This window comes from Ursus americanus, chromosome 2 (assembly GCF_024610735.1).
Source record: "Ursus americanus isolate L20-20 chromosome 2, mUrsAme1.1.p, whole genome shotgun sequence".
Taxonomy (NCBI): Eukaryota; Metazoa; Chordata; class Mammalia; order Carnivora; family Ursidae; genus Ursus; species Ursus americanus.
The window spans coordinates 42,438,327-42,456,094 of record NC_142128.1 but is presented as its reverse complement, the minus strand read 5'-3'; positions in this window follow the sequence as shown (position 1 = coordinate 42,456,094).

The window sequence follows — 17,768 nt, the reverse complement described above, 5'->3', positions numbered from 1 at the left end:
GTGGCTGCCTAGTATTATCTCTTGCACACGTACTAAAGTCTACTACCTTGAAAATGGTTTCCTATTTTCAGGGCGCCCGGGGGGCTCAGTCGATGAAGCGTCTGCCTTCAGCTCAGGTCATGATCTCGGGGTCCTGGGATCGAGCCCTGCATCGGGCTCCCTGCTTAGTGGGGAGTCTGCCTCTCCCTCTGCCTGCTGCCTGCAGGTCCCCCTGCTTGTGCTCTGTCTCTCTCTCTCTGTCTCTCTCAAATAAATAAATAAAATCTTTAAAAATTTTTTAAAGCAAATAATTATTAGAAAAAAAATTGTTTCCTTTTTTTCTATTATACACAGCACTGAACGTATCTGTACATATCTTCTATTTCCTTAGATTTAACACTTAGAACTGAAAAGAGGGGCGCCTGGGTGGCTCAGTCGTTAAACGTCTGCCTTCGGCTCAGGGCGTGATCCTGGCGTTCTGGGATGGAGCCCCACATCGGGCTCCTCCGCTATGAGCCTGCTTCTTCCTCTCCCACTCCCCCTGCTTGTGTTCCCTCTCTTGCTGTGTCTCTCTGTCAAATAAATAAATAAAATCTTAAAAAAAAAAAAACTGAAAAGAGGGCCAAGGAGTGTGACATTTGAAAAGCTTTTAATACATATTGCCAAATTGGCCTTCTAGAAAACTGTCCCAGGAGTATATGGTCCACTCATTGCCTGTACATTTGCTAGCATTAGATATTATTATTTTTAGGTTTTATCTGAGCCTCCAGCTCTCAGCCCCCAACTTTCTGCCCAATCTCCCCCCATTCCCTTCTGGGTGGTCCCACAACTGCCCTGCGTCCACACCTCACTTGGAAGGTAGAGGGTAAGGTGACGGCCGGTCCCCTGTAGGGACGATTCTCAGTCTTCCACTCTCTGCTTAGGCTCTGGCCCCACTTTTGCTTCTCTTGTGCACAGAGCTTTCTTTCTGGTGACTTTTTTAAAAAGATTTTATTTATTTATTTGACAGAGCGAGCACAAGTAGGCAGAGCAGCAGGCAGAGGGAGAGGGAGAAGCAGACTCCCGCTGAGCAGGGAGCCCGATGCGGGGCTCGATCCCAGGACCCGAGATCATGACCTGAGCCGAAGGCAGATGCTTCACCGACTGAGCCACCCAGGCACCCATCTGGTGACTCTTCAGTATCTTCCCCAATCTCCCTCTTTTCCTGACTCAATGCCTTGGGAAGGAAGTTCTTCCTCGACACTGACCCTCCAGGAGCCTCTGTGCTGCCCTCCCCTCTGGAACCTCCGTGTTCTGCCAGCACCAGCTCCCGGGAAGTGTTACAGTCTTCCCTTTCCCAACAAGCAAACACACTCAGATCTCTCCTATACCGGCAAAGAGAGTCCTGTCACCCCTCTTACCCTCTCAAACTACTGCCTTCTCTTCTCCTTCCTTCACCATCAAACTTCTCCCAAAAGGGATCAGGAAGGGCCTGTTGGTCCTCATTTGCCTGTCTGGGTTCCAGCCCCATCTTCTCTCCTGAAACCACAGTCTTCAGGGGCCCAAGCAGCCTCAAAGCTAGTTGGGAGGCGGAGTCTCTACCCTCCCTTCAGTCAGTAGCTTGTGACACAGGCCATGGCCTCGCTGCCACGGCGAGGCTGTGTCCTGGTGGCTGTGTCCTGGTGGCGTGGCTCTGCCCTCTCCCTGTTCTCCTCCCGCGCCCTCGGGAGAGCGCCCGTGGTTCTGCGTGCCCTCTAGGGCTCCGCGTGCCCTAACCTTCGTCTCCCCTCGCTCCCCTCTCTCTGTGGGTTTTCTCACCTACTTCTGTGGTGCCAGTACCTCTCCTTTACGTCGGTGATTCAGACCCTCCCGGATGCCAGACCCAGCTTCCCAGCTGCCTGCGCACGGCTCCATCTGGATGCGATTGCCCAGGTCCTACAAGCTGGCCAGTGGCCCCCTCCTGCTCCGCACACACGGAGATCTGCTCCCCCAAGTTTCCCATTTCAGGTCATGCCAGCACCACACACGCACGCTCATGTTCACCCCGCGAGCCAGGAGCTGCCAGGCAGCACGGGCGGGCGACAGGCCAGGTGCTTTCCACACGTGACCCCGTCTGCTCCGCCCGCAATGATCCCGCGAGGCCGATCGCTGTTCCTGTTCCTGCTATGACAAAACTAGTGGAGAGTGGCGGCGTGTGCGAAGGCCTCCATGTGGTATTTCGCCGCGTCCTCTCTCCCTGCCCCTCTGTGCCACCTCCAGCCGGTCCCCAGTCTCCAGTCCCCGTATCTCTGCATGGTCACTGTGCATGACCCTCCGTGGGCCCACCAGCCCCTTGCGTCGGCTTTGGTGGCGTGTGCCTGGAAACAAGCGAGCCCGCGTCCATGACCACGGGTTGTGTTCTAAAGCACGGTTGTGGGTGCACTGCTGCCTGCGAGTGGCAAGCCCACATGGCTCTCACGCTGGACGCGGCCTACCCCGTGACCTCAGCTGCCAGGGCTCCCCTCTGATGCCAGCTTTCGTCCTCCCAGCACCCTTCGTGTGCTTGAGCTCCCTCCAGACGAGAGCTCGCGCCCTGGACACACCTGCCCTCCCCCGCCCCGTCCGCTCTCCCTCTTGCTTCCCTCTCCGGGTCCCTTCTTCCTTACCTAGCCCCCCCACCATGCGCGTCTGTTGAAAGCCCCCGACCGTTCAGATGCCGCTTCTCCCTAAACCTTCAAACCCTCCAACAACATATTTACATCTACTTCTCCCGACCCCCACCCTTAGGATTTTTTCCTTTTCTTTATCCTATTCGTCCTGGTCTCTGAGGTTTTGTAAACGTCTGTGTCCTTGACTTGTCTCTTAACGTTCTCGGAGTCTCGGAGGGTTCGGACCATTAGCTGTCCTTGTCCCTTCCACACGGTCGCCCACTACCAGGCAGCGCCGGGAGGACGCGTGTGCTGTTGAGTGTCAGTTTGGCTTCAGCGCCCACGTTTCGGGGTCTGTCAGGCGAGCTATCTCTCCCTTGACTTGCCCTCCAGGACGGAGCCTCCCGGAATCTGGAGGAGACAGACGCCCGGCTTCGGAGGAACTAGGTTTGCCGCCTCCCACAGCCGCTGTCTCGGCAGCGTCGGGTCGAGAGAAGCCGTGCTTCAGGCCTGGAGGCCGCGGGTCTGGCTCAAGCCCGGCCCCCGACTTACGGGGACGGCCCGGCACGCGTGGCTCGAGCTGCCGGAGCCTCCGTGAGCACCTACCGCACAGGGCTGCGAGGGTTCGGCACAAGGCAGGTAGGGCGGTGCGGAGAACGTGCGGGGCAGAGATCGGAGCTCAAGGACGCCGGGGGGATCGTCCATCAGATACGCTCAGAGTGGGTTCTACCTGTTTCCACTTCCGTACGAATGTGTCTGCTTTCCTGGAAGTCCGTGTCGGTGCGCATGAAGTGACAGCACGTCTGGCCTCCCGCGCCCCCGAGTCCTGCCCGTCCGTGGGCGCCTTCCCTCGGCTCGCTCCCGGGGAGGAGGACAGTACCCGCCGTGGCCACCAGGAGGAGCCCTCGTGACGCAGGAGTGTCGCGCGCCCGCCGGTGGCGCCTGCGCCCCTGTCCCCGCGCCGCAGACACCCCTGGGGCGCACGCTCTGTGATGACACGCTGCCGTCTTGAGAGGCCGCCGCTGCCAGGTCTCCGTCCCTCCCCCGGGCACGCTCTCTACAGGAGCGGACCCTGGAGCGGCGCCGGGAGCCCCGGGACCCCCGCCCCGGCGTTGCGCGACTCCCCTCCCCTGTGAAGGGGGCCCCTCATCCCTGCCCCTGAGCCTCGGGCGTTTGCTGTAACGTGAGCCAGCCTGACAGGACCCGACACTCTTTCCGAACAAGGTGCCCGAAGGCTGCACCCGTGTCTGACCTCATTCCGTGTCATTTCTCGGTCCCGCCGTCTTTTCAGGGGCTGTTCTTCGCTCCCTCCGACCCTGGGCGTCGGGCTGGAAACTCGCGGTCCCCTCCGCCCCGGCTCACGGGAGGAGTGAGCCTGAGACGCAGCGAGAGGGACGGGCGTCGGCGTTACCTGGACCCTCCAGAGAGAGGCCCGAGCCTCGGCAACGGGGAGAGAGGACAGAAGCAGAGTGGGGGGCGGCGGCCCGCGCGGCACCCAGCCGCGGGAGGGCTCCGTGCACTGCTGCTCAAAGACTAACACACGCAGGAAAGGAGCCCTGAATCTGTGTGGATGCGCGGGGGGGGGGGGGGGGGGAGGTATTTTAAAGTCTGGGGACACTAGGTGGCAGCACGAGGCCACGAACCGCGGGGCGCATGCCGCTGCTTGGCTGCTTGGTCGCCAGGGGCACCCTGTCCTCGCTACCGACTGCGGGCACCGCGCGCCCCCCCCTACTCTCTCGTGGTCAAGACCCGGAGCAGGCGGGGAGAAGAGACCCCGGGAGCCAAATGCGAACTCCCTAGGGTTATTTTCAGAGAGGCCCTTGGATTCGTTTTCCAGCTTTCAAAGGGTACAAAAAAGGGGAAGTTTGGAACGCTGTATGAGAAATCTGGATTAGGGTAAGGGGGCATCTGGATAGGACTCCCCAACCCAGACTCATCAGGGAAAGAACTGGTTGCAGGAATCTTTTTTTTTTTTTTAATAAAATAGTGGTGCCCTGAGGACATCACTACCTCGCCCATTCCTGCCCCAGAACCCTCAGACATCTCTCCTCCAGTTTCCTCAGAGACAGAGTCCATAACCTTTCCCAGCAAAGCAGAAATCAGGCACGTGGCTAATGGAAACTCTTCATTTTATCCTTCCATCAAGTATTGCTTCTTTGCTCTGCCAAAAGCCAGGGACCCTTGAGAAAATCCCATCTCGGCCAGGACACCCAGAAGGGCTTCTGAGACACAAGGCAGGGAGTTGACCGTGCCGCCGCTGTGCAAGTGTTCTGGGGGCAGACATGGTCCCAGTGGAAGATGCCACCTTCTCCTTGGCTTCACTCTGCTTGCTTTTGTAACTCCGAGATGAAATCCCCTTTCTGGGTCATTTCCACTCCTCCTATTTCTCAGCCTCTTAATTAGTGGAGTCGTCATGGCCATGCAGCCCAGCAATGCCCCTCCCAATTTCCTTGAGCACAATGGAGGCAAGACCACCACCTCATCCTGTCTTCTCTGTCTGTGGCCTGGGGCTCCTCGGTCCTCCCCGGTCCTCCCCGGTTCCTCCAGACCTCTCTTCTTCCCCTGCTTCTCCTTTGACCAAACTGCTATAACACTTAGTCTTTATAACAATGCCTGTAAAGCTCTTGAAACACAACTCAATGTCAATGATTATCATTGCTCTAACTCTGCAATATTTCACAGTTGATAAGAACTTTCACCTGCATTGTCTAATTCATCCAGCCACTCATTCATTCATTCATTCATTCAACAAATATTCATCAAACACCCGTTATATGCCTGTCACTCTTCCGGGCACTTGATAGAGAAACGATGCACGTGACACGGTCCCTTCATGGAGCTTTCCAGGAAGCCTGAAACGTCAGCTGACACCTGAGCTGCTTTGTGTTAGGGTCTTGGCTTTGGAAATGGTGTTAGAAACCAGCTAGTTCAATCACTGACCAAAACCAGAAATTCCTTCTACATCTTCCCTGTGTGGCCATTCTTGACCAAACATTCTCTATATTTGGTCTTTTCCAGCCATTTGAACATTCTTCCTGATGCCAAACGTACTGTTTCCTTATCTACTTCTCTGCATTCCCTGGTTCTGCTCCTGCACATTAACTGAGTGGCCCCACTCGGGGCATCACAGCCCCACCAACAGCCAACAGCCAACGGCCAACAGGGAGAGGCCACCGCCTGTCTCTAGCAGTTTCTTCACAAAGCTTCCCTTTTGAAGAGTTAGTTCCTCTTTTTCAAGAAGGATTTTAGGGTCTGTCCCCCTCGGGCAGGTGTTGTTTTCATACCCGCTCAGGTAAGCCTCAATAATGATCCCCTGCACTTCTCTAAGGAGGGGGAGCCTCCCCAGGTCACCCCGGCGCACACGGCAGAGCCCCTTGGCTCTCCCCGTGGCCGACCCTCTGCTCCAGGCTCTTGCACGCCCGTAGCTTGTTCAAGAGGAGCTCGGTCCAAAGTACGGTGACATTCTCCATCCTTCTTGATCTGGATGGGACTGTCCCTGCTAGAGCGAAGGATGGCGTCGCTTTTAGCGGCTCCTCGATGTCACCGGTTCACAAGGAGCTTGTGCTTGCACAAACGTTCAGGTCTTACTGGTCCGCAGTCTCCTCCGCCGTCACCTAGTTCTGTACGCTGGGGGCCTACGCACCCTTCGGGGACCACCGCCCTTGCCACCGCCTTCATGAAACCTGTCCTGATTCCACATCACCCCAACTGAACGTGACCTCTTTCTCTCTCCACAGAATTTCTGTCTAATTTTCTGAGCACATGTCACGTCGTGCTGCGCCTGCCCGCAGTTTGTATCCTCGTCCGCACTCTTTGATCAGGGCGCAGTCCTCATTCCCCATTCGGGTCCCTTAGTGCTTTGTACGTACAGGTATCCAGCAAACACTTGCCAAATGAGAAAATCTTATAACCAGGAAATGAATATTTTGTCCCTACCCGTATAAATACTTTATATGCCCCTGTAAAATTCCTGGAGCGAATGCTTTCTGTGGCACCGGGTCTCGGTCCCTGCTCTGTGTCGTGTACAGAGCACCGGCCAGGAGCTGCATGCTGGCTCACTGGGTGCTCGAGGCAGTCCTCTGAGCTGGCACAGATGAGGGAACGGAGGCTGCAGACCCAGGATCACCCGGCTCGTAAGCAGCAGAGCCGGGGCTGACTCTGCCTGCGCTGTGTTGTTTCTGGGGCTTTTCAAGAGCAAAACTCGTGCCCTTCTGGAGACCAAGTGTGTGGGGGGCAGTCGCCCCGCACAGGCAGCTGTTGGCAGAGCTGGGGAGACCTGCAGAGTTTAGGACAGGCTGCTGGCAGCTGCTCTGGGTTCTTTTATGACCCCTTTTTAAAGTAAGCTCCATGCCCAATGTGTGGGGCTTGAACTCGAGACCCCAAGATCAAGAGTCGTGCGCTCTATTGACGGAGCCAGCCAGGCGCCCCCACATAGGAGAGAAGACTCTTTTTTTTTTTTTTTAAGTAATAGCCCCTTGAGGTTCTTGAGTGGTTACGAACCAGCTCAAAATGGTGGTTGAGGACAAGGCAGTGGGACCTGGGGGAAGACATTGCTGTTGCGTGCATGCGTGCAGGACTCTCCTTCTCCTCCTCCCCTCCCGAAGACCCCTCTCACCTGTGACTCTTGGCTCAGATGCCCCCTGTGCGGGGAGGCCCCACCCTAGATCCCTCAGCCTGTTTGGGTCTCATTCATGGTCCGTGGCAGCATCGCCGTGGGTGTCTGGCGGCTGGAGCTGGCTGTGCCCGCGCACACCCCTCCGGTTCCAGCGGGAGCTCCCCGCCAGGCTCCCCCGAAGCCTGTCTCCCCTGTTTGTGAAGCCCCCTTGAGTGACAGAGGAATAGCAAACAAGAGCATAAATGTGGAAAGCCTACAGAATACATGACTTCAGGTAGAATCCAACTGGTGTTAAGGTGCATTTTTGCGTCCCGTCTGCGCGGTTCTGCCAGGAAGGGGTGAAGGCTAGCTTGCAGTAACTGTCCCCCAACAGGCCCAGGTGGGAGAGACTCAAAGAGACCCGAAATGGGCTGGGGCTGAGGTGGGAGGGGCTGAGCCGCTCGTCCCCCACCCCGGCGGGGGGCTGATCCCTAGAGGCCCGGCTGGCCGCCCCTCGCCCGGATTCCCAGCGTTGCAGGCTCCCGAGAAGAATGCGGCTCCGGAGCATAAGTGACCTTTCACCCCTCAGACAAGCTAAGTTTGTTTTCTCCTTTTCTGTCCATCCCGCAGCAGGAGGGAGGGGGGAATGGGATGGGCCTTGTCGAACTTTCTCCCGCGACAATACCCCGGAGGAGCTGAAGTGGAGGGAGTAAAGGATCTATTTATTTTGGCTTGGGAAGGACAATGTAAGCAGATGGTCTTTGATGGGATTAGCGGCGTAATCTCTAAGACCCTGGTAAATTGGAAAATGATCCATTATATTCCACGAACCTTTGGCGGCTTCAGCTCCTGGGGAGGGAGGGGCAGGGCCCAGGGGCACCTTGTTAGAAAGGACCCCCCTCTGGGAGCAGCCCACTCCCGCACAGAGAATTTGGGAAGGAGTTCGTTAGCCGAGGCGCGGCCCCTCTCCTCCTGAGAGAGCACAGACATCAGAACTCTCCCTGTGCTCTCTGAGCTCCTTACCCGCGGTCCTACCCCTCCCTCCTCGTGAGATTGCTGAGGGGTCCTGACTACCACCCCCTGCCCCCAACGCTTTCCACTCCCAGGGTGCTCAAGGTGACTCTTCCTTGTGAAGAGAGTGCCACTGGCTCTCCTGCCTTGGAAGGGCAGGAAATTCTTCTTAGAATCCAAACGGTATCCCTCCCACTGGATTTCCAGTCTGTTGCCCACTCCCAGCCCCACAGCCCGGGAGGACCCCTCCACACACACTGGGAAGCGGGGCAGAGCCGGGCCCGGAGAGGGGGATGGGCGGCCGCCTCGCGGAGCAGGGGCTGGGGAGGGGGAGAGATGTGAAAGGGGAGATAGGGTGATAATGAACCACTCCGCCCTCTTCACTCACCTTCGTCCCCCAGGGCCCCAGCGCCTCCAGGCCTAGGAGCCCCTCCATCTGGAGAATCCGGGCCGCGGAGGTGGGGGCACAAGGGAACCCCAGTCCGTGTGAGGGGTGGTGCAGCAGGTCTGGGCGCGGAAGCCAGCTGCCCTGTGTGGCACATCTTCACCCCATGGTACGCAGCAGTTTCTTCAGAAACTTGGCTGTTCAGAATGTTGTTCGGATCTCTGAACAATCGAGTGAGGAGGGCATCAGACAACTTGGAAAGCAGGTCTAGACAGGGTCATGACTTGCCAAGGGCCCCAGGTCCCTGCGGACAGCGCCTGGCCTGGAACTTAAGCTCAGACCAGGGGGTCGGCTCATGTGGATAAATGCAAGAGGTGTTTAACTCCACACCCTTGTTTATCCATTTCAGCGCTTCAGCTGTGTCCAGAACTTTCCGTAGTTGTTGAACAGGTGTCTGATGGCAATTGTATCAGATTCATAGATTTAATTTGGGGGAATTCAAAGTCCAAACACAAACAATCAAAATGTGCATTTTTGCATACACAGAAGCCACAATCCTTTGAAAGTTAGCACATACGTGACGGGAGCTAGAGGGTGGACAGGTAGAAGGGCAGTCACTCAACTCCAAAGAGAAATTACAACACCTCTGAGTGTATTCACTTTAACTGTAAGAGAAGAAGCAGGTGACTGGGGGGGGTCCAGGAGGAATTCGACTTGTACAGTATTTTATTTCAGGCTATTTCAATGTATTAAGACCTATTTTACTTTATTTTAGCATTTTTTTTACAGATGGACACTTGGTAACGTGTATTTTTTAAACTTTGTTTTTAAAGTGATCGCTACGCCCAAGGTGGGGCTCGAACTCATAATCCTGAGATCAAGAGTTGCCTGCTCTACCAACAACGGAGCCGGCCAGGTGCCCCTCATGTATGTATGTATGTATGTATTTATTATTTTAAAAAATTATTATTATTAGAGATACCTGGAGCTGACACAGGGGTTTGCAGCCTGGTTAAGACAGGAAGGCAGAGTGGAGAGGCAGCGAGCTGCCACCCATCCCCCTCTCCACGGCCCTCTCTCCCCAGCACGAAAATCACACCGTGGACGGGACAATCCTGAATTGGAAGAACGCTACCATCTCTTGAGCGTCTGTGAGGGGCCGCGCTGGCCCACACCGGCGCTGAATTCACTGAGCTCACAGCCCAGGGAAGTTGGCTTCCTCTCCTCCATTGCACCTGTTCGGAAGAGAGGCGCCGAGATTAGGACACTGGCTTAGAGTCACACAACCAGTGGAGTGGTGGGGCTGCCATTGCAGACTGTCCTCCTCCTAACACCCCGCACCCCCCCCAGAGACCCCCCCACCGCCCCCGGCCTCCAGGTCGATCCCCTCCCCCGAACGCCCCGCCTGCATATTCACCTCCTGGCGGGGACTCCCGGGAAAGCCCTCCTGCTCCCTGTTCTCCCGGGTTTCTCACATGCAAGCATCCCACCCCTCACCTCCCACCCCCACAGGTAAGGGTTTTCTCTCAGGTCAGCTCATCCTCTGCCCCAGATTAAGACCCAGTGCATTTACTGATAAAATCCGAAACATTCTGGGGTAGGACTGACCCACCAGATCTGGGTTGGTCTCATTCCTTCCTGGCTCTGGTTGCCTTTGCACTGGAAGGACCCTTCCTTCATGAAGGAGGAGAGGGGTGGACACAGTGGTGAGGCCAAGGCCTCTGGGCTGGTCATCGCCACCCTTCCCCGCCCCTCCCCATCCCACAGAGGTGGGGGTGGGTGCAGGAGATGGCTGGGAGGCATTTATTCAGGTGTTCTGAGAGCGAAATGGCCACCTGACGCTCGGGTCAGCTGGGGCTTAGTCAGGATGCTAAGCTCTGGACTGAGCCAGCCTCTCTGCTGCTGTGAACACCCTGCACCTCGGTCTGGAGGCCTGGGCTGGCCGTGCTGCTTAGTTCCCTGCTCTGTGCCCTGGAATGTTAGGGCTTCCCGGAGACACTGGCTCTCCATCCCCTTCCCTGCTCCAGAGAACCACAGACAGGGTCCACGTGGGCTACGTGGTCCTAATTCTTTGGAGCCTGGCTCCCTTAGCCCCTGGAAACCTGGGTCTAAGGGCAGAATTGGGCAGCTCCAGAAGAAAAGGGAAGGGACCCTCAGCACCGCTGGAGGAAGAGAAGGTCGCAAGTCCTCTTGGCCAGACTCGGGGAGGGGGGCTCAGCCTCTCCCACCGCCCTGGTCCGGTCCCTCTCTCCTCTGTCGTATTTCCCTGGATCTCCTTCTCTGGCTTCTTTTCCTCCCCTGACCCGTGGTTCTTGGCCCCCCTTCTCCCCTGGCTCTGTCCCTCTGGTCTTCCTCGTCCTCTGCTCGCCAGGCTCCCGCGTTGCGCCAGCTTCTCCGGGGACTGATTCCTCATCTCCCCGACCCGCACCGCGGCCGGTCCTTCCCGCCTGGGGCTGGCGGCCAGCGGGGCCGGGCGGGGAGTGGGGCGGCCAGGGACCTGGCGCCCACGCTCCCCCCACGGGCCCGGGCTTCGCGAGCCTCCGCTTAGCGCCGCGAATCCGGAGACAGAGTCTACAAGGGCCTGGCGGCCAAAAACTCGAACTCGAGGGAGGACTGAGCCTAGGGGGATGACAGTGGAGGAGGGAGGTTGTTCTTGGCTTTATTCCCCCGGAGAAGGGCTCGGCGGCGGAGATGGAGGGAGGGGGGTGGGCACTGGCCGGGCTTTTCGCCTGAGCCGGGTCGGGGGAGCGGGCGGCCAGCGGAGGAGACCCCGCGGCCCCTGCTTCTCACCGCTCCAGGGACCCCGCGTCCCCCGGTTCCTGCAGCCCCTCGGATCCCGTCCCTCCTCCTTCCTGCAGTGCCCCGAATCCCGCAGGCCGCCCCCATGCTGCATCTACCCCACTTCCCGCGGCCCCGGATCCCATGCCCCCCCCCCCGCTTCCCGCGGCAATTCAGGCTCCCCCCGAGTCCGCAGCACCCCCGTCCCTGTATCCCCCTACACCCGCTTTCCGCGGCCCCCGCTCCCCGAGCAACCCCCCTTCCTGCAGTCTCCCAGATCCCACCGCCCCCCCATCCCGTGCCCTCCCCCCGCCCGCTTCCTGCGACCCCTGGCTTCCTGCAGCCCCCAAATTCCCGCGTCCCCAGATTCCCGCAGTGCCCCCGTTCCTGCAGACCCCGGACCCTGCAGACCCCCGCTTCCCGCGCCCCCCGTTTCCTGCAGCCCGCAGGATCCCGTGCCCCCTCCCCCCGCTTCCCGCAGCCCCCGAACTCCAACGCCACATCGCCCCGTCTCGGCCCCTCCCCTCGGGCGCCTTGAAGCCTTTTCTTTTCCGTTTTGTTACCTTGCCCTTCCTATCATTTAATTTAACGTTTGTAAGATCTTTGTTATGTTTCCCTTTTATTTCATTTAGCATTATTTTATCCCTTTTGTTTTAACGTTTGATTCCTTTTCAAGTGGATTTTGTTCTCCTCTTTCTCCTTTTCTGACTCCTTGTTTCTGTCTCCGCTCCCTGGTCGCTTCAGGCGTCCGGTCCTCCCCAGGTGCCCGCGGCCGTGCGCCCCAGGGGAGCGGCGCCCCACCTCGCCCCCCTCCCCCGCGCGGAGCCCACTGGCCGGGACTTGGTGGGAAGCGGGAGCCGAGCCACAGGCGCCGGCAGAACGAGACTGGAGCAGAGGCGCGCGCGGCGTGTTCCCGCCTGGCCCGGCCCTGGGCAGGCGGGGGGGGGCGGGACAGGCCCACGGTTCACGCCGGGACTCAGGGGCCCCTAGACATGCACGGGCAAACACCGAGATCAACAAATGTCACACGCGCAGCCTCAAACCACGAGAGCACACTACACTCGCGGAGCGGGTACGTAATGGACACAGAAGTGATCGGTACACGCTCACCAGAGAGCGCACATCGTTGCACACTGCGGATCGACACGACTCAGACACACAAGCCTGCTTGCACACACTTGGCAGCTAAGGGGGACGTCGGCGCTCACTCAGACCATCCCAGTGTGACCCTGTGCAGCACGGCCGGAAGGGGACCTGCCTGGTCTCCCCAGCAGGCACAGCCGTGGCCAGGTACTCAGCCATGGAGCTCAGTACCTCTGACTAAGGTTGTAGGGGCTCCGAGGTGGGGAGCACCGGCTGCTTGTGTAGCTGAGGGCTCCAGCCCAAATCTGAGAGCCTGAGCCCCAGACAGCAGTGGCGGCCCTGGAGAACCGTCTGCGAAGCCCGCAGACACCAGCGCCGCACAGAGAAGATGGTACCGTGTCAGAGTATCAGGCGCACGATCTGTGTGCCAGCGAGGATTCCCGGCGCCTGTGGCGCACACAGGGCTGGAGCTGGGCAGCTGCCCACTTAGAGACCATTATTTGTGTGAAAAGGAGCAGAAAAGATGTGTGTGGTTCTAGGAATAAAAGTAACATATGTGTACAAATCTAGGTACCAATACACACCTGGGGGAGGAAACGTAGAAACTCTCCCCAGCTCACGGGCATTGTGACGAAGATGGCACGAGAGCTCGAACCTCTGTGGGCAGGTCTGGGGTTCTTTCCAGGACAGATGTGATTGGTGCCGTGGGAGCTCTGTGCGGAAAGGCTGGTTTGTGGGGAAACCACATGTATCAGATCTGTTATCAAATCACACACACAAAAAGGGGTATTTTGGCAGCTTTGGGGATGAACTCTGGGGTAAAAGACCATCTGGACTGTGTCCCAGAAGTCCTGGGTCTGGAAGGGGCCCTCGGGTGCAGCAGCACACGTGGCAGACGGGGGAGCCTGACCACAGGCAGGTGCTGGTCCGCAGAGACCCAGCCTGTGCTGGATGAAAACACAAACCTTGTTCCTGCCATACCCAGACGTGCTCCACGAGACAGGCAGTGTGTGCTGACAGATGTCCAGCTGGAAGGCCAGGGACACTAACGTTGTAGGAGAGAGGTGGGCTAGGAGATATTTATGTGCATACACGGTGCTCCATAGGTTTGGGGCCAAGTTATTGGATGCAGGACCATAGAAGTAGGGAAGTGCATAGCTTGAAAGAGAAATGTCAGGGAGTCCCTGTCTGAAGCCAGGTCTCCCTGGGGCAGCCCTGGGCGGGGGGGAGGTGATCCATTGTCCAAACATCAGCGTGGTCAGACGCATGCAGGGGGACGTGCCTGATGAAGGCGCAGACCCCGTCAACAATTTCTGGAGTGTGCCTGGAGGAGAAACAGGCAAGAGGAAGGGCCACATCCCGGGTCTCCAGGGCTGGATAGAGAAGGGCAGTCTTGGCCCCGGGGGCTAGCTGGCTGTCACTCTCTTGGTCTGCCCTGTCCTTGACTGGGCTCCTGGTGCTTCTCTTGTAGGTCTTAGTCTCTGCCTCTCTCGGTGCCTCTTCTCTGTTCTGTTTGTCTGGCCTCCTTTCACTGCTTCTTCAATGCTTGCTCTGTTCAGTATTATAGGACCGCAGAGAGACACAGGCAGACCCGGGAGCAGACGGAGTCCGAGTGCATTCTGAGCATGGGGAGGTCGCTGGCGATAAAGCCCATCCGTCTGGCCGCTCTCTGTGTGTTTATGTGACAGCACATTTTCCTGTGTGTGCAGAAATCCAAGTATGGCCATCAAAGTTTGTTTTCTTTCAGTCCCTCGGTTACTGTCTCTCTGGGGGTCTCTGTCTGTTTCTCTCAAGGACCCTTGGCCGCCTTATTGATACCACTCCCTTGGACTCGCAGCAGTTTTGGTAGCCCTCCTGCCCCCCAGTATTGGCTTCTTTGAAGTTTGCTTCAGGTGGGCAAGGGCTTTATTGACACAGAGACGGGCCGGATGGCCACACGGGGGGGGGGGGCAGCTCCTGGAGGGAGACGTTGGTAACTGGGGGGGGGTATGCGAGTATCTCTAGGGACATGACAAGACCTGGGGGGCCCCTCAAACAAGGGGTGGAGCCCTCTTCTGAGTGGAATGGGGGGAAGGACATCGGTGAGGCTCTGAAACCCAGGGCCAAGGGCCAGTGGCCAGGCAGGGGAAGAGGTACCCCAGTCAGTAGGGCAAGTCCTGGGAACAATATGAACGAAAAGCGGTAAATCCCGTCAGGTCTGGCTTCCCACCCCCAGATGTGGCGGATATAACGTCTGGATAAGAGAAGGCAGAGCTGTGAGAAGGGAGCCTCAGGTCCCTGGCGACATCTAGGTGGAGAGCACAACAGTGAAGACAGTGACAGTGAGGAGACACCCTGGGGGGAGGGGAAGGGGCTGGAGGGCGCCTCTGCCCGCCCCCCCCCCCCCCCCGCCCCATGCGCTCACCTAGCAGCAGGGCTGGGAATGACGCCTGGGCCAAAGGCCTCTGTTTACTACGAGGTCTAGGAGGTGCAAACAGGGCGCAGGGCTTGGGAACGGGGTGTGCTCCGGGGGCGGCAGGGACAGCGGCCAGGCAGGGCTCCATGCCCGTGACAGAGCACACCTGCAGAACTCGTGCCACCCCCTCCCTCCAGAGAAGCAGGCCGGGGTTCTCTCCCAGTCTGGATTCTTTGGGCCTTCTCTCGGTGGGCCTTTGCCCCCCCCCCGCCGCTCTGCCGCAGCTCGGCTCCCGTGAACTGGGGGTCTGTCTCCCTGTCTCTGTCCCTCCTCACAGCTTTGCTGCCTCTGTCTTCAGGTCTCTGTCTCGTCACGCTCACCCCACCGCCCCTTTGTCCCCAGAGACATCTCATGGACGCCCCCCCTTCCCAGAATAACACTGAGGAAACTGTCCCACTCCCTCGGCCCCCTCCTCTGGGGCTGCGGGCCCCTCTGCCAGAGTCAGATAATTGCTGGTGTGCGGCTCTGAGGAGCCCGAGCTGATACCAGCGAAGGAGAGGGGGAGAGAAATAAATAATAATTTGCTTCCATTCAGCGTATATAGGTTACTCGATTTGCATATATGCTAATAATGCTATAATTACCCTGCTGTTCTGGCCTATGATCAAGTTCTATAAATACATGGATAGCAGAGCGAGGCCTGGCAACACCACCCCAAATTATAAAGTACGTGTCTGTGTGCGTTTATGTGTCCCCTAAATCCACGAGCCTCTCTTTGTTGTGACATGGCCTTCGGAGACCCTAGCTCTTCCGGCGCTCCCTGCCCCTCCCGTGTTCGTGGACAACTCCGGGGGAGGAGGAACGACGGGCCTGAATGAGAAAATATTCTGGGTTATAAGTAATTTTTTGTATTGATATTATTATGAATAAATTATTACTGGTTTTAGGAAAATCAAAGATTTCCCCTAAATCACTGAATCACTTATTACCTGACTGCCCTCCCTGCCCACAGGCCCGTACTTTGGGGTGCAGGTTGAGGCTCGGGAAGAGGCCGGCTCCCTACGCTGGGCCTACTGAGATGTTTAAGAGTGCCGGCTGTGGGGTCCCCTTCCCCAAAGCTGCCCCCACACCTCAGCTTCTGTGCCTGCTCGGGCTCTCAGGACGTCAGGGGAAGAGGCTCACGGAGCTGGAGCCGTGCAGATGTTTGGGGGATGGTGGCAGAGGTGGGAGGAGGCCTGGAGCAACATAAAAGACGCGATCCACAGCTGTCTGCTTTTAATTATAATTATCCCCTTTCGCTTCCTTTCTGGCTAATGAGGGGGGGATTCGATTTTTTTTCTCCCTTTTCTCCCCCCCTTCCCTGGAATTGAGGGGTGGAGTGAGTTCAGGGTCCTCCTCCCCTTCCTCCCCTAGCCCCTGGTTACTGGGAGAAAGGCAGACTCCAGAGGGTGGGGACAGTGTGAAGAGATTTGCAGGAACAAAGGGAGGACAGGTTTGGATTGCTGGACACGTCCCAGAGTTGGAGAGACCCCCTCCATCCCACTGGCACCCCTCCCATCAGCCCCCCAGCCCCCAGACAAGGAGCTCAATGTCTTCCAGCCGGTGAGAAAGGAGCTAAAGGGAGCCCAGGCCTAGAGGAAAGGAGGAGGGAAGGGGTGGGGAGCTGGGGGCGCAAAATTAGTCTCAAAGGATCTTTATTTCTGAGCTAGTGAAGCAGATGTAATCAAGGGGAGAGCAAAATAATCATAATGGGCGGAATGAGGGGAGGGGAGCTGAGGCTGGAGTGGGGGGCAGTCTGGCCTTCCCCCACCTCCCCCCCAGTCTCCCTACTATGCGGTACGGAAGGAAGCACCAGGCCTACGGATGCTGACCTAAGCCCTCAGAATCCTCCTTTCAGAGCTTAGGGACGCGGGGCCGGAAGGTGCCTGGGAAGGCACCAGGGAGAGGAGAGAGCCCCCACCCCAGCTGAGGGAGGTAATGGGCAGGGGGACACTGAAAGCAGTGGGGGAGGGACAGAGAGGGAGCCGGCAGGGACTCAAGTGGCCTCCAGGTCTGTGGGACAAAAGTTGGAGGGAGATTTGTGTATGAGAGAGGAGGGGAGGGGGCCTTGGGGAAGGGGGGGCTTTGACAATGAACTTGAGACAAACTTCATTAGCATGCAGGCCTGCTGTCTGTCACGTCGAGCTCAGACTGAGTTCCCAGGCCGGCCAGGAAGAGTGGGAGGGAGGGGAGGGAGGGGGGGTGGGGGTGACAGAGAGGACCCGGCCATTGTGCCATCCTGGGCCCCAGCGTCCAGCAAATATCGGGACCCCAGCCCTGGAAACCAGCCCCCAAATGGCTCTCCCTCCTCTGAGAACAAGATAATTTATCTCCCACTTTGAATCCACGGTCCCACCCCTCCTGTCTCCCGTCTAGACTTCCAAGCACTGGCCTTCCCGCCCCCACCGTGGGCGCACAGTGTCTCCTAAGTGTCACTTTCTCCTTCACAACTAGGACGTGGATTTGTGATTCGTGGAGCTGACAGGGCCCGGGGCCGGGGGAGGCTTGGGAAGGGGCCCGGGGACACCCTGAGATGGCAAAGTGTCCCCTTTCTGTCACTCCTTCTCCACTCCGCTCCCCATCCTGGATGCGTCATCTAGCCATGATCTCAAGTTCGAAGGTCAGTTGGACCTGGCAGGAGCCTGGGGACGGTGCGTGTCTGTCACACCCTTTCTCCCGCTTCCTTGGGGGATATGGGTGGCCTGGAGGAACAATAGCTTTCCTGAGCCCCTTCCTCCTGCCTCAGGTTGGAGAAGGCAGTAGGAGGAGGTGGGGAACAGAGGACATGACAAAGACCCCTTCCCACACAGGCCTCGGAGCGGGAAGGGAGGGGGCTTCCTCCCGGCAGGCTGTCATTTTGGTGGTCGTGGTGTCTCCAGACAGGGGCAGCACCCCCTC